The 15746-nt window shown below is 43.2% G+C and overlaps 1 pseudogene; it reads right to left on the bottom strand.

Moving 5' to 3' along the window:
• Positions 1-6586: 6586 nt before the first annotated feature.
• Positions 6587-15404, bottom strand: LOC128069175 (pregnancy-associated glycoprotein 1-like; annotated as a pseudogene).
• Positions 15405-15746: the final 342 nt, after the last annotated feature.

Raw genomic sequence — 15746 nt, forward strand, 5'->3', positions numbered from 1 at the left:
CAAAAGAAAAAAGAAAAAAAAAAAGATTTCTCAGAAGGCAGGTAAGATGGTCTCGTATTCCAATCTCAGTAAGTTTTACACAGTTGTGATCCACACTGTCAAATGCTTTTGCATGGTCAATAAAGAAGAAGTAATTATATTTCTGGAATTCCCTTGCTTTTTCAAAGAACCAATGGATGATGGCAATTTGATCACTGGTTCCTCTGCCTTTCCTAAATCCAACTTGAACATATGGAAATTCACAGTTCATTTACTGTTGAAGACTTGATTGGAGAAATTACTTTGGTAGCATGTGAGATGAGTGCAACTGTGTGGTAGTTGAACATTCTTTGAATTTGCCATTCTTTGAAATTGTAATGAAAACGACCTTTCCAATCCTGTGGCCATTGCTGAGTTTTCCAAATTTGCTAGCGTATGAAATGCAGTACTTTAACGGCATCATCTTTTAGGATTTGAAATAGCTCAACTTCAATTCCATCACCTCCAGTAGTTTTACGCGTAATGATGCTTCTTAAGGCCCTCTTGACTATGCATTTCAAGAGGTCCAGCTCTAAGTGAGTGATCACATCATCGTGGTTATCTTGGTCATTAACATCCTTTCTGTATAGTTCTTCTATATATTGTTTCAATCTCTTCTTAATATATTCTGCTTCTCTTAGGTCCATGCCATTTCTGTCTTTTATTTGGCCCATCATTGCATGAAATGATCCTTCCCTATATCTAATTTTTTTTGAGCAGATCTCTGGTCTTTCCCATTCTATTTTTTTCTCTATGTCTTTGCACTGATCACTTAAGAAGACTTTTTAAAAATCTTTTCTTGCTATCTTTGGAACTCTACATTCAGATTGGTATGTGTTTCTTTTCTCTTTTGCCTTTTGTTTCTCTTTTTTTCTAAGTTATTTCTAAGGCATCCTCAGAAAACCATTTTGCCTTTTTGCATTTCATTTTCTTGGGGATGGTCTTGATGAGGTATGTACAGATCAAAAAAAAAAAACAACAACAAAAAAAAATGAAGATAACTACATCCAGTTCCATTATTTCATGGCAAATACATGGAGAAACAATGAAAGCAATAACAGACTTCATTTCTCGGGCTCCAAAATCACTGTAGATAGTGACTGCAGCTGTGAAAAAATTAAAAAAAATATAATAATAAAGGCACTTGGTCCTTGGAAAAACAGCTATGAAAAAATTGACAGCATACTAAAAAGCAGAGACATTACTTTGCCAGCAAAGGTCTGTAGAGTCAAAGCTATGGTTTTTACAGAAGTCGTGAGCAGATGTGAGAGTTGGACCATAAAGAAAGCTGAGCACCTAAGAATTGATGCTTTTGAACTGTGTTGGACAAGACTCTTGAGAATCCCTTAGACTGCAAGGAGATCCAATCAGTCCATCCTAAAGGAAATCAGTTCTGACTATTCATTGGAATGAACCTGAAGCTGAACCTCCATTACTTTGGCGAATTGATGGGTAGAAATGATTCATTTTAAAAGACCCCAATTCTGGGAAAGATTAAGGGCAGGAGACAAAGGGGAAGACAGAAGATGAAATTGTTGGGTGGCATCATCAACTTGATGAACATGAGTTTGAGCAAGCTCTGGGAGTTGGTGATGGACATGGAAGACTGGCATGCTGCACCCCATGATATATATCAAGGAGTTGGAAATGACTGAGAGATTGAACTGAACCGATGTACAGAGGACAATCAGGGAGCAGGCAAAGTCTTTAAGGAAGAAGGAAAGAACAATTCCTGGATAGCTGAAAATTTTGGGTCAGCAGGCCATTTCAAGCTGGAGAAGTTCTAGAGAAGCATTTCAATGCCAGGTGGAGAGAATGGTAAAAGAAAAGCAGAGTGGCAGTTCTGGGATTTCCCAGATGACTAGATCCCACTTCTATTAAACTTTTTCAATGGTCAATACTGTTAGGTGATTGGAAACATGAGAATTTTTTTAAGTGGTAGAGCAATATTCAGTGGAAGGACTGATGATGAAGATGAAGCTCCAACATTTACGCCAAAGATGTCAAGACCCAGCTTTTTGGAAGAGACCTTGATGCTGGGAAGAATTTTGGGCAGAAAGAGAGGAAATGAAAGGATGAGATTGTGAGATGGCATCACCTACCCAAAGGACATGAATTTGAGGAAACTACACGAAATAGTGAAAGACAGGGAGGCCTGTTTTGTTGCTGAACATGTAATCACAAAGAGTCAGACATGACTTAGCAACTGAACGATAGCAGTGAGGATACAGGGTCCAGTGAAGGCTCTGGTCCTGGTTGGAGTGGAGAAAGACTTAGTTGGAAGGGGAGGTTTCCAATCATCTGGTGCAGGTCCTTGAATGCAAGGCAAGGAACACAAGATTTTGAATGTGTTACCAAGTATTGTTTTCTAAAAAACAGAATTTCTTTTCTGCAGGAAAGAGAGCTTTGACTGAGTTTGTTTGCTAGATTTTACTGAGGGATGTCGAATGGATCTGGAGTTGGATGAGTCTGCAAAAATTAAGTGACCAGCTGCTGCAGGGAGAAGCTTGTGGTAGACATTCTGCATTAGGTGGAAAACGAATCCAGAAAAAGTGTCCCTTCTGGCATGTACATGCCAATCTACCACATTGTTTCAGCAGATCACTTCAATATTGTTTTGGAGCAAGCAAGAAATGGATGGGTGGTTTGCTTTTGTCAATTCCTGTGGGTAGTTAGATGACTAAATGTTTGGTTATTTCATTGCATGGTTGGAATTATGCTTGGGAAAGAAAACTAGATCCAGTTCACACACAGTTGGTCGTTAAACAGCAAGCATAGGAAGGTTTCTAAGGCAACTGTAGGTAATTTAAAAATGAAGGGCCAAATGGGGACAGTTTCATTTAACAGGCTGAGATTGGACTGTACAGGTTTTCATAGCTGTTGCGATGCCAAGTAGCCATAACAGCTACTTCTTGCTACACTGGAGATGTGGGAAACTGAAAAGAGATGAAAAGCCTTACAACTCTCCTTGCAGTATGATTTCAGGATAGAAGTAGTTGACAAGGAAAGGCTGACTGGTAAGCCTGGGAAGGGAGCAATTTGAGCCTGTAATCATTAGCTCTTGTTGGGACCCAGAAAACAGAAGCATCGGCTCAGTCAGAGTTCTGGGCAGGGTTCAGAGATAGATGTCATTTGGCTTGAATCAATATTTAGCCTTGGGGATGGCACCCATAACCTCTAAAGAGAAGACTTCCTTCTTCCCAGGTGGTAGAGTAATTCATATTTGTTCCAGACTCAGGAACCCAGAAAGCCCTCTCAGGACCAATTGTTCTTAGTGGGCACACATGCACCTAAAGGTGAAATTATTATCATCGTGCCCATTGATAAGATGAGAATACTGAAGTTAAGGTACTTGATCAAGGTCACACAGCTAAGCATGTGAAAAGCCAGAAACCCAGGGTAACAGTCCTTAAATTGTGTGTTTTTGCTCCACACCCACTGGGAGTGGTGGGTGGTGATCTGGCAACAATGCTTAGGTAAGCAGTATTTAGCCTTAAATTTAAGTAATAAAGAAAACCACTAGAACATTCAGCTATGACCTAAATCAAATCCATTATGATTTTATAGTGGAGATGAAAAATAATTCAAGGGATTAGGTCTTGAAGCCTGAAGAACTATGGATGGAGGTTTGTAACAATGTACAGGAGGTGGTCACCAAAACCATCCCAAAGAAAAACAAATGTGAGAAGGAAAAGGGGTTGCCTGAGGAGGCCTTAAAAACAGCTGAGAAAATAAGAGAAGTGAAAGGCAAAGGAGAAAGGGAAAAATATACCCCATGGAATGTGGACTTCCAGAGAATAGCAAGACTTATAAGAAAGTTTTCATAGGTAAACACTGCAATAATTAGAGGAATATAATAGAATTGTAAAGACTATAGATTGCTTCAGGAAAATTGGAGCTACCAGAGGAACACTTTATGGAAGGATGGGCACAATAAAGAACAGAAACGTCAAAGACTTAATAGAAGCAGATGAGATTAAGAAGAGGTGGCAAGAATGCACAGGAGAACTGTACAAGAATGGTCATAAAGACCAGGAGAGTGATGATGCTTGGGTCACTCATGTAAAGCTTGATATACTGGAGTATGAAGTCAAGTGGGCCTTAGGAAGCATCACTGGAAACAATGATAGGAGAGGTGATGGAATTCCAGCTGAGCTATTTAAAAATCCTAAAGAATGAGGCTGTAAAAGTGCTGCATTCAATATGTCAGCAAATTTGAAAAACTCATCAGTGGCCACAGTGCTGGCAAAGGTCAGTTTTTATTCCAATCCAAAAGAAAGACAATTCCAAAGAATGTTCAACCTATCATGAAATAGAGCTCATCTCAATTGTTAGCAAGGTAATGCTCAAAATCCTTCAAACTAAGCTTCAACACTACATGAACTGAAAACTTTCAGATGTACAAACTGGTTTGAGGAACCAGAGATCAAATTGCCAATATCCATTGGATCATAGAGAAATCAAGAGAATCCCAGAAAACATTTCCATATTCTTCACTGACTATGATAAAGCCTTTCACTCTGTGGACCACAACAGACTGTGGAAAATTCTTAAGGAAGTGGGAGTACCCGATCACCTTACCTGTCTCCTGAAAAGTATGTATGTGGTTCAAAAAATGGAACTTAGAATCAGACACAAAACAACTTAAAGATTTAAAATGGGGAAAGAAGTGTGACAAGGTGTACATTCTCACTCTGGTTATTTAATTTCTATATATGTGTCCTATATTTCTATATAGGATATATCATTCGATATGCTGGTTTGCATAAATCCCAAGCTGGAATAAAGATTGCTAGGAGAAATATCAACATCCACAGATATGAAGATGACATTGCCCTAATAGCACAAAACAAAGAATAACTAAAGAGCCTGTTGGTGAGGAGAGCAGCTGCAAAGACTGGCTTAAAACTCAACATTCAAACAACTATTCACAAAAAGATACTCACCATTCATGGCATCCAGACCCACCACTTCATGTCATATTGATGAGGGAAAAGTGGAAACAGTGGCAGATTTTATTTTTTGGGCTCCAAAAGCACTATGAAACTTGACTGCAGCCACAAAATTAAAAGCCACTTGCTCCTTGGAAGGAAGAAAGGCTATGAAAAACCTGTACACTGTATTAAAAAGCAGAGACTCACTTTGCTACAGAGGTCTCTAGTGTCAAAGCTATGATTTTTCCAGTAATCATGAACAGATATGCTAGCGGGACCATAATAAAGGGTGAATGACAAAGAATTGAGCTTTTGAACTGTGATCTTTGAGAAGATTCTTGAGAGTCCCTTGTGCAACAAGGAGATCAAACCAATCAATCTGAAAGGAAATCAACCTGTGACCCCTGCTGACTCAGCTGAGGAATCTACTGAGGGATTCCAAGTGGAAAGAATGGATGCTTCCACTTTGAAAGTGCCTAAACATGGCAGCTCCAAGCAAATAGTTTGTAGCTCCACCCCTGGAGGAAGCTCAGTAAGGTTGAAGGCTCTGTGTAGCCTGGGTCCCCTGATACATGTGTTGCATTCTCCCTAGTAGCATTGGAGGCAAGGAAGGGGCATTCTGGACCCTGGAGGAGGGGGATGGCTCAGGGATCCACTATGGCCACCACTTACAAATTGAGACTGTAAAGGACAGAGCAGGCATATTTGCAGAGAGCTGGTGTCTGGGGTGTGGGAACAAGAGGGAACCAGCTGTGCATGAAGTACCTCACCCAAAATCCCCTGGAGGAGAAGCCTAGTGGCAAGATCATCTGAGATGCAACAAAGAGAGTTTATTTCATTATCCCTTGTAACTCCTCTGAATGAGGAGGTGGTGGAGTAGTGGGTCATCACAAACTCTTCCATGGCCTAGACCATCTGCCAGTTGCTATCCTTGGGGCTGCCTCTCCCCAGCTTCACTCATGTAGTTCTGGAGGAAATTGACAATCATGTGTGCTGCTGAGTCAGGGCCAGAGACCATGTAAAGCCAGTCATAAGACCACAGGTCCTCTGACAGGATGGATGATCTAGGGCTGTACCTGTGAGCTGAGGTGGGTCATTCAGAGAACACCCTTGAACTCTGATGTCTGCAATATTCTTTCCTTACTAGTGATACTTTTTGGATTTAAAAACCTAGGGCAGGTAGCTTGAAATCCCTCACTAGGTGTAGAAGCATTAAGGAAGAATGTTGTCACGCTAAGACCATCAAAGTAGACTGAAGGGTAAGAGCAAAGGTGAGAGAGAATTGATGACTTCTGATTTCTTGTGTCTAGTCACTGAGATCTTTGTATTTTCTCTGATTCTTGTATCCTGGGTTCCCAGAATCATTTCAATGACTCTCCCTTTTCCTTGAAGCCAGTTGGACTAGGGCTCCTCTCTATTTTGATTCAAACTTGGTTCTAGATCCTTCACTTCAGACACAAACAGAGGCAACACTTTGTATCCACACCATTAAGACTGAAATCCTTTATTCTTTATTGAGACTAGGGTGTACAGACCACAAAATACAGTTCACAGCATCCTGGGCAGGAGTGCCCAAAATGTGAGTGAGTGTGTGTCAGAAGCAGCCTTACTGATTCCTGAACCACTCCAAGCATTTACACTGCCTGTGCCAGGCCAATTCTATCATTCCCTTGATCAAAGACCGAGTAATACAGCCTCAGGAAGACATCACCCAGGATCCAGATCTCTGTAGATGAACTCAGTCTATGTGCTTTAAAGGCAGCAAAGCAGTGACCTCTATCATCCTGGGGGAGTCAGAGACACACACCAGTCACCATGAGCCACTACTGGTGACTTCCCCCAAAATCCAGACCCAGCACAATTCTTTGCTTTATTTCCTTCTTTTGGTATCAAGGGGTTTTCTCAGCAGCCAGGGATGTGAGAGTTCATCCAAAACCAAAGAGGGCCAAGACATGAGGTTGTCATGAGGAAGGGTGTGGTGAGTGGAGGACTGGGAGTTGGGGAAACAGAGGAATGAAAAACGACAAAGTCCTACTGTAGAGTGTAAGGAACTATATTCAATATTCAGTGATAAACCACATGAAAAAGATTAAGAAAAAATATATTTTATGTGTATACTGAGTCACATTGTTGTGTGCAGAACTTACAACACTGAAGATTAACCATACTTCAGTATAAATTTTTAGAAAATAAAAAGTGTGTCCAAATTTCCCCTCACTCCCTTTTTCTTTTCTTCTGACTCCTACTCCTTGTTTTCTCTGCAGAGAATGCTGGTTCTCCTCTTGCATCCCAACAATGCATACTTTTTTTAAAAAACGTTTTTTGTATTGGAGTATAGCTGATTAACAATATTCTGAGTTTCAGGTGGACAGTAAAGGAACTCAACCATATGTATCCAGGTATCCTTGTCCCCAGGACACCCTTCCTATCCAGGCTGTCATATAACTGAGCAGAGTTCCCTGTGCTACACAGTAACTCGATGTTAGTTATCCATCTTAAATAGAGCAGTGCCCACAACACGTTCTTGAAGACTTAACTCAGGAACTCTGAGAAGCCTCCTTCGTCCCACACTCACCCTCTTTGGCCACTCCAGGCTTGGTTGGGTAACGTACTCTGGTTCCCCATTCCCGCTGGTCAGTCCATAGCCCTCATCACCCCTCATAAGTCTCCAGTGCCCCAGTGCAGAGCACCTTGAGATGCCACTTGCATGGAATCCAGTGCAGTTTTGCCTAGAACCAAACAACCATCCATATGGCTCAATGCGTTTATGGTTTTCGAATTCCTGAAATTCCCTCTCTTCCTCAAAGCCTTCTCTGAGGCCATCAGCCAGCTCTGAACTCTCGCAGGCAGCTGACATGAAGCCTCCATCCTGTGCTGGGACTGAGCAGTCACTGTGCACCCTTTATTCACCTTAATATCCAACCTCCCCACAGAAGGGTCTGGTACCTCAACTAACAAAGGAGGCATCTGGCCGGAGCAATGAGAAGATGCAGCTGAGAACTAGTCTGACCATGTAATTTATCATCCAAACCAGGAAAAGTTTGAGAAGGGAACAGAGACTGTTAATTTATTCTGTCCCCAGCCATTCTCCTTGTAACATGGCCTATTTCAGGGACTGCTAGAGCTGAATTTCATGTTGTACACCTACGGGTTCAGATTGAATTAAAACTATTTGAGGACTGACGACCTTAGTGTTCCCCTCTCCTTGTGACTCCCACCATGCCATAAGGTGTGTCATCTCCATATTTATTTCAGGAAGATCAGTGTCCCACACAGCCCTTACTTCTCAAGTGACTGGTTTTGTGGGAGGCACTGGCCCAGCCACAGGGCTCAGCAGCATCTGCAATTGTGTGGCATGGCCTCCAGAGGGCGCGCTCCTCCCAGCAGCAGCCCAAGGGTTCCTGAAAGCTCCAGTGTGAGAACCAACCCTCAGTACTGTCTCCTCACCTTGAGGATGTAGGCTTGACCTGGTACTCGGTAGTTGTTGCTTTTGATGGTGAAGATAATAGAGGGTAGGCTATTGACTGCAGAACATGAAATGTAGTGCTGTTAGAGAGAGAGGGAGAGCGGTTGGCCCTGGAGACGCGTCTTGTGTGTAGAGACTGGGAGTGACCCTGGGGCATGACCTTTCATCTCGGAACCCCGTGGCTTGGCACCGATGAGCTGCAAGATGTTTTTGATCAGTGTACTTGGGCCTACGATTTCTGATAACCCAGTGTCCACAAGGGCATTGCATCCGCCAGAACAAGCAATAAGCTTTCTTTTCATGGAGATGCTGAGAGACAGTGGAAGAAAGGGGGCATCAAGGTCACTCTGAGACTACCCAGAGTTGCCCCCTTCCCAACCTTCTCATTAACAGCCCTTCATCTGTTGCCCTCTTTTCCGTTACTCCGACACGGCTCCTTTCTTGACATCCTCAAATGCAGTACTTGAATACATTAGGATCTTTTGTACCTTGACACAAGCTGGTCTTCCTTCCTAGAGAAACCCCCTCCCCTTTGACTAGCAAATTTCTTCTCATTTTCCAGATTCTACCTTAATTGTATTGTTTTCAGGAAGTCTTTCTTCCGGTGTTTATCAGTCTCCTATCTTGGTCACTTTCCGTGGACCCTTCCTCATGTCTGCTACTGCTGCTGCTGCTGCTGCTAATTCACTTCACTCAAGTCCAACTCTGTGGGACCTCATAGAATGCAGCCCACCAGGCTCCGCAATCCCTGGGATTTGCCAGGCAAAGTACTGGCGTGAGTTGCCATTGCCTTCTCCTCCTCATGTCTAGCATGAACCAAAGTCACAATTCACTATGTGGGCAAGTCACTTTATGTACATCCGCCTTCTTAGATGTGAGAGTGAGTTTTATTCTCCTTGACTCCCTAAAGTGCCTGGCACACAGCGGACTCTCAATGCTTGTCTGTTCAGCGAATGAATGAAGACTGAGAAAATAATAAGAAACATGCAGAGAGCTCTATCTGATGGGGAACAAATAGCGGGTCACATACAGAGTGAAGGTGGAGATTCACAGGGGTGGCAGATTCTCATAGTAGAGGGAGAGAGGGGATCCTATGTGACAGGTTGTCTCCCAGCACTGCTCCTACAACCAGTTCAGAACTTGAGACCTTGGCCAGGAAATACATGACTAGCCACAGAAACTCCAAAAGATAGGTCAGCTTTTGTTTGAGGGTATCACACAGAATCCTATCAATTATGCTTCTTGTCCTCAGGTCACTCCTGGATTCCACCTTCCTGATTCTCTATTATAGCCCTTGTCCCACTGTGTGCCAAAGAACATGGGGTGTCCTTTTTATTAGTTGGTTTCACATCTTAAGACTGCAGCCAACCTCTCTCCACTGCTGGGTAGCTGCTCCCTAAGACCAGTTTTCCCCATTTCCTCAGGGCTGTCCCTGAGAACTTCCTATGTCTTAGGTAGCCCTGGACAGTTGGTCATCTTATCATAACTCTGTTCAGGCTGGAGATATTCTCCCTGATTCCTCTGTTCACCACACTGTAGAGTCCTCTAACCATGCTCCCCACCTCAAAGGGCAGTGGGTACAGCCCTCTCCCAGTGGCACAGACCTCTCTGGACCCTTTAGAACCCTTGCCAGAGCCTTGCTCAGAAGGCATGGGGATTATGAACCCATGGATTCTTTGTGTATCTATGTGTTGTGTGTTTGTTTGTATGTGTGTTTGTATGTGTCTCTGTGTGTGCTTGTGTGTCTCTGATTAGCTATGCATGTTTTTATGTGTCCCTGTGTAGGTTTATATGTGTCTGCTTGTGTGTTTCCATTTCCCTGTGTGTCTGTGTCGTTGAAGGTGGTGTATATGTCTGTGTGACTGTGTGTCTGAGAATGCATTTGTGTGTGTCTGCCTGTGTCAATGTAGAGTGGAGCATCACTTGGGCTGTCCCTCACAGGGAGAGGCTTACCAGTCCATATGTACAATCCACTCGTTTGCTTTCATCAATGGTATCCAGTTGAGCTCTCCCTTGTAGTAGCGGTGGTCCACCCCACCAAACATCACCACACTGCCTTCCTGCTCGTCTCTGTAGAGAGAAGTGTGGGGGTGATCTTTGTAGGACAGTAACAACAGCACTGTCTGAGAGCTGTGCTTGTCCACTCTTCAAGGCCCTAATAAGGTCCCAATGTACAAATGCAGAAATAGTGTCTAGGAGAGACTGAGATACAGACTGAGGTCTGTTACTGGCTAGTGAGTGGTACAGAGGAGGTTAGAAGCTGAATCACTTGGCTGGGCTCCACCCACTTTTTCTTTGAAGGCACCCTGGACCTCCAGCGACCTGAGTGCTCAGCCACCCTCAGAAGACATGGTGCTGAAGTGTTTTTGGTTTCCCATTGTCCACCTTGTCATTTTTCAGGAAAATCAAGGCCTGGGAGTTCTAAGGGTGTGGGTTCAGTTCACCCAGAGTTGGCATCACTGGCCTGTGACATCTACTGTCCACAGGGCCCCACACTCAGAAGGGACCCCACCTCTGCTCTCCCTGTCTTGAAATGCCTAATATTTCTTGAGCAAGGAATCCCACACTTTTGTGTCCCACATTTTCATTTGTCACTGGCTCCTACAAATTTGGTAACTGGTCCTGGGCTCCCAGTGGAATGCTAACGAGGAAGGAAAGATATCCACCATCCTTCTCCTTCCTTCCTTATCAAATTCATAAGCAAATCTCAATGCCTTTTCCTTCAACTTGTTTTCTGTTGCCTTCCTTCAGTGTTCCTCCTCACTCATCACCCTAGAGCATGTTACTGGTCTTGAGCACAGGAGTAGGGTTGTAGTCCAATAAAATATTATTTATAAAAGCCAGGGGTGAAGCTAGTTGGGCCCTGAGGCCATAGTTATCCTGGGTTAGATTATCTTTCAGGGTACTTCTTTATCAAGTGTTCTATAATTTTTGTGCCCCTGAAAACATTGTACAGCATATTTGGAGAAGAGGATTGTCTATTTCAGACTTACTTGCTCAAGTAGAAGGCAAAAACAGGCTCGGAAATGGCACCTTCATTCTTCAGCTGGTAAAATATGGGGATGGCTCCAGTGAAGGATATGTTGGGGTAGCTCAAGCCCAAGATGCCATCAAAAATCATGCCCTCAAACCCAGATTCTTCCATGCATAGACCGAACTGCTAGTCAGTACTGACAAGGTCCCACATCTGTGAGAGAGAAGAGTGTTTCCACTTACAGATATGTGAAGTGAGGCTAGGACTGGGCTGGGGTGCATTGCCATTAGATCTTCAGAGAAGAATTCAGGCTGGGCTCTGTCTTCAGTGGCCCACAGATGGTTAGATCAAGCTGGGAGAGGAATTTGGTTTCCATTTGAGAGAGAATGTGCATTTTAAAACATCTGCCTCTCTGACAAACACCACCTAGGCGAGTCAAATTCGCCTAGTGGCTTCTGTCCAGGTGGGGCAACCAAGAGTCAGGCCAGGTGACATAGGTGTCACCCTAGAGACAAAACAATCGAGAGCAAGATAGCCTTCTCTTTGACATCACTGTGACCTAATGACAGGAAAGGACTGTATTATCTGTAATGTACTGAGGATTCTGCAACTGTCCAGGAAGACAGAAGCCAAAAACACAATCTTGCTTGCAGGGTTCTATGAAATTACTGTCTGGGGAATTCACTTTTTGGGATATGTGTATATTTCTGTGAATGTGAATGAGAGAGCAACAGAGAGAGGTGATCAACTTAAGTATTTTAGGGGAGGCAGGCCATAGGTTTATTAGATTCTCAATGGTCGTCTAGAGTGAGAATTCATTTATCAGGCCTCTTGACTTCTCAGGCTTCCAGTTTCCCACTATGGATACCTGAAGCCCTTGACTGCCCCCAAGGTCCACAGATGAGTTTTATTCTATCCCCAAACACCCCACAGCAACTTCAGTCCAGAAAAGCCAGCCTAACTCTACCACTTACCACATATGTGCCCTCAGCAAGGCCCTTGCTGTCTGCACCTCAGTTTCCTCATATGTCTCATGAGCTAATCAGAGTAACTGCTATGTGAGGTTGTTGCAGGATTAAACAAGTTATCACCTGAAAGTGCCTGGAACATTCGGTGAATATAAAAGTGGGTTCTTTTATGCCTTATGCTCGCTCCCAGCAACATGAACCTTGAACTGCTCATGGGCACAGGAGCTACAAGTCCACATCTCAAGCCACTCTCTGGATTAGCTAATTTATTTGCTCATGTGTCACCACAGGCACTGCCTCCCCAGAGACATGATCCTATGGATAATATGGCCAATATCTATGGGAGTTAGTCTAGGAAGGGTCCTGCCAGATGGTCCTGCACCTGTTTGGCAAGCAGTGGTCACTCCATAGCCAGTCCTGCCTCAGCATTTGTTACACTGTTACCCGAACTGTGTCATGAGCAACAAATCCTTTAATCCTCCCAGATCCATAGGTGATGCTTAAGGTCTTCCTGCTAAGCTGAAAGGTGGAAGACTGGACATGTCTAAACCTCATGTGTTTAGCTGCAGACACAAGCGATGAGTGTCATCAGGTGCCAAGGATGGAAACAGGGTCGCAGGGCAAGTGAAGGATGGTCTGGGTAGGGAGTATCTGTACTCACAACAGGTTGAGCTGTTGCAAAAGATGGAAGGCACCCATAACTCAGATGAGCCTGTGTAAAAGACAACCTGGAATTCCTGAGGGGGTGTCCCAATGGTGATGTTACCCAAGTAGAACAACTACAGGGAGAACGAGGGAATGGGTTAGTGCAGAACTGGCTACCCTCTATTCCCAAACTGATGCCTCCCTCTTGGTGTCACATATCTCTTGAGATCACTTTCTAACCACCATGCAACTCACAGACTTTGGTCACATATGTATCTATATTTGATGTATTTTTCCTATGCTACATTGTATGCAGGATATTGACTCTATGAACAACTGTTGAAGTGGTACCTCCTGCATGGAAAGCCCAGAGGCATAACCAGTGGGCCTCCAGGATCGCTAGAAATCCAGGGAAGTCCTGGTGCCTTCATTTGAGAAGCTCTGTCGTCTCTTCAAACCCAGCCTTAGCACCCACTTCTCCAGGAGGTCTTTCATGATCAACCCCAGCCAGTCCCTCTAAACTCAGACCATATCCAATCAACAGCACACAGTTGACCCTCTCATTTGACATGTATTTACTCTTTCCCTATCTCTCAGGCTAGCATGGACATTTTTAAAGACATCTTGAAGACAAAATAAGCCCTTTTTCTAATCTAAAAACAGGAACCCCAGTGATTCTTATGGCCATACTCAGAATACAGGTTCAGTAACTTTTTACTGCTGTGGTTCTTGCATCTGTGGCAACTGAGTTCCTCTACCTGTGGATTCACAATTGCTTTGGAGTTGGTTCTACCTTTTGATCAGTGATGGTTCACTTTTCATCTATAACTGAGTGGCTCACTTAGTTCAGAAGGAACAATCACCCTCAAACTAATGACACATCTCTGACACACAAATGGATGTTTAACTGCCACCTGGTAATTGTGAGGCCCAATCAAAGACCAAAAGTTGAGGATGAGTGTGCCCTCTTCTCTGGGTCGGATCCCTGTTTTCCAGTGTCTCTGCCTCCTGCAGTAACCCCAACCCCAACGTCCCACCTGGTACCTCCAGATGAGCCCCAGTGCTAGGCTAGAGCAGCAGGGGGCGCTGTGGAGCACCATTCTCCCAAAATACTCACATCCCTGATGTTTCTCAGGGTGTGACTAGTTAGATTAGAGCCACGAAAGAAATCTGGGAGAGTTTGTAAGCATGCTCCTTCAGGAAACTGTTCAGCATGTTGTTTCCACTGACGGTATTTCTCATGGTCTTCACTCTCCTTAGAGGTATTCTTTAACTGAACATTTGACAAAAACAAAGAAGATGCTACAATTAGCTGTCAGTGTTAAGGTATAACTGTCATTGCAATGGCCCTGTGTATTTTCTAATCATTTTTATTAGGCACATTTTTATCAGAATTTTATGCATATACCATGGCAAAGTCATAGATTTGAATACAGGTTCTGTTCTGCAATCTTGGGTAAGGCATATGACCATGTGGTGTCTAAGTCTCCCCTTGGGTAAAATGATGAAATGTAACAATACAAACTCTCCAAATGAAATCTCTTGGGGAGAAGTGAAGTGATGGATATAAGGTACCTGATAAATAGGAAGTCTCAACAGTGACAGCCATTAGCATTGCTGTTATCATCTCACTCATTCCTTCTCATAGAAAGAACCTCAAGGAAGGAGGTAGAAGAGGGACTCTTAACTTCTTTTACAAGGGAGCAATTTGAAATGCAAGAGGTTTCTGAGTTGACTGTGTTCACAATGCTTGTACGATATAAAACATGGTAAAATTGTGTATCTTTCTCCAAGTTGAAAGAGAAGAGAGAGTTGAAAGAAGAATCCAAGATATAGGGAACAAGTAAGGGAAATTGAGAGGATTGAGAAAGAAGTAAGAGTCAAATGAAAAATTAAAAGAAAACTACACAAAGAAAAATAAACTCCCAGTGACTTCCAAAGAGATGGAGAGATAAATGACAGTGATACAGAGATGCTGACATAGACATACACACACTGAAATAGACTGGGATAAAAGTGGACATGTTGAATAAAATGTAGAAAAGTGCTATTCCACACGATCACATCGACATCCGCATAGACTGTGCACTGAACAGTTACAAGGAGTTGCATCTTCAATAGGCCATAACATGACTGGTCCCCAAGATTTGTGCAACCCAAATCTGCACCAAGACCTTGGGATCCACAGTTCCTATAGCAACTTACTTATTAATAAGTAAGAGTTGAACCTTAAGACTCTGAGGGAAATATTCCATTCCCTTCTAAACCTGATGGGTGGAAGAATAATCAGATGACAAGAAAAATCCAAAAAAGGAATATGATGTGACTTACAGTCCCCATACTTACTTGACTATGCATTCTGAGAAGGCCACCAGCACGAGGAGCACAAGCCACTTCATATTTCTTTCCTGGCTCCAAGTATTCAGGGAAGTTTGGGTTCTTAGCATGTAGTGGTGACCAGGACCTCCTAGTTATATATGCTCTGACTTACCCTAGTTTTCACCTTTAGGCTACTAAAAGATCTGAAAAAAAAAAAAAAAAACCCACAAAGGTATCGATAAAATCTTTACCTTCATCAGTGTCCTTGGCGAGTGGCCTTTGAAACTTTTCAGAATACAGAGAATTGAGCTGTAATCTCTTCTTTGAAGCTTGGCTAGACAATCAAGCTGATCTGCATGTACATCTAAGAAGATGGAAAACCTTGCCTACTTGGAGAAATAACTGCTAAGAACGTCATGAAA

This window comes from Budorcas taxicolor, chromosome 25 (genome assembly GCF_023091745.1).
Source record: "Budorcas taxicolor isolate Tak-1 chromosome 25, Takin1.1, whole genome shotgun sequence".
NCBI lineage: Eukaryota > Metazoa > Chordata > Mammalia > Artiodactyla > Bovidae > Budorcas > Budorcas taxicolor.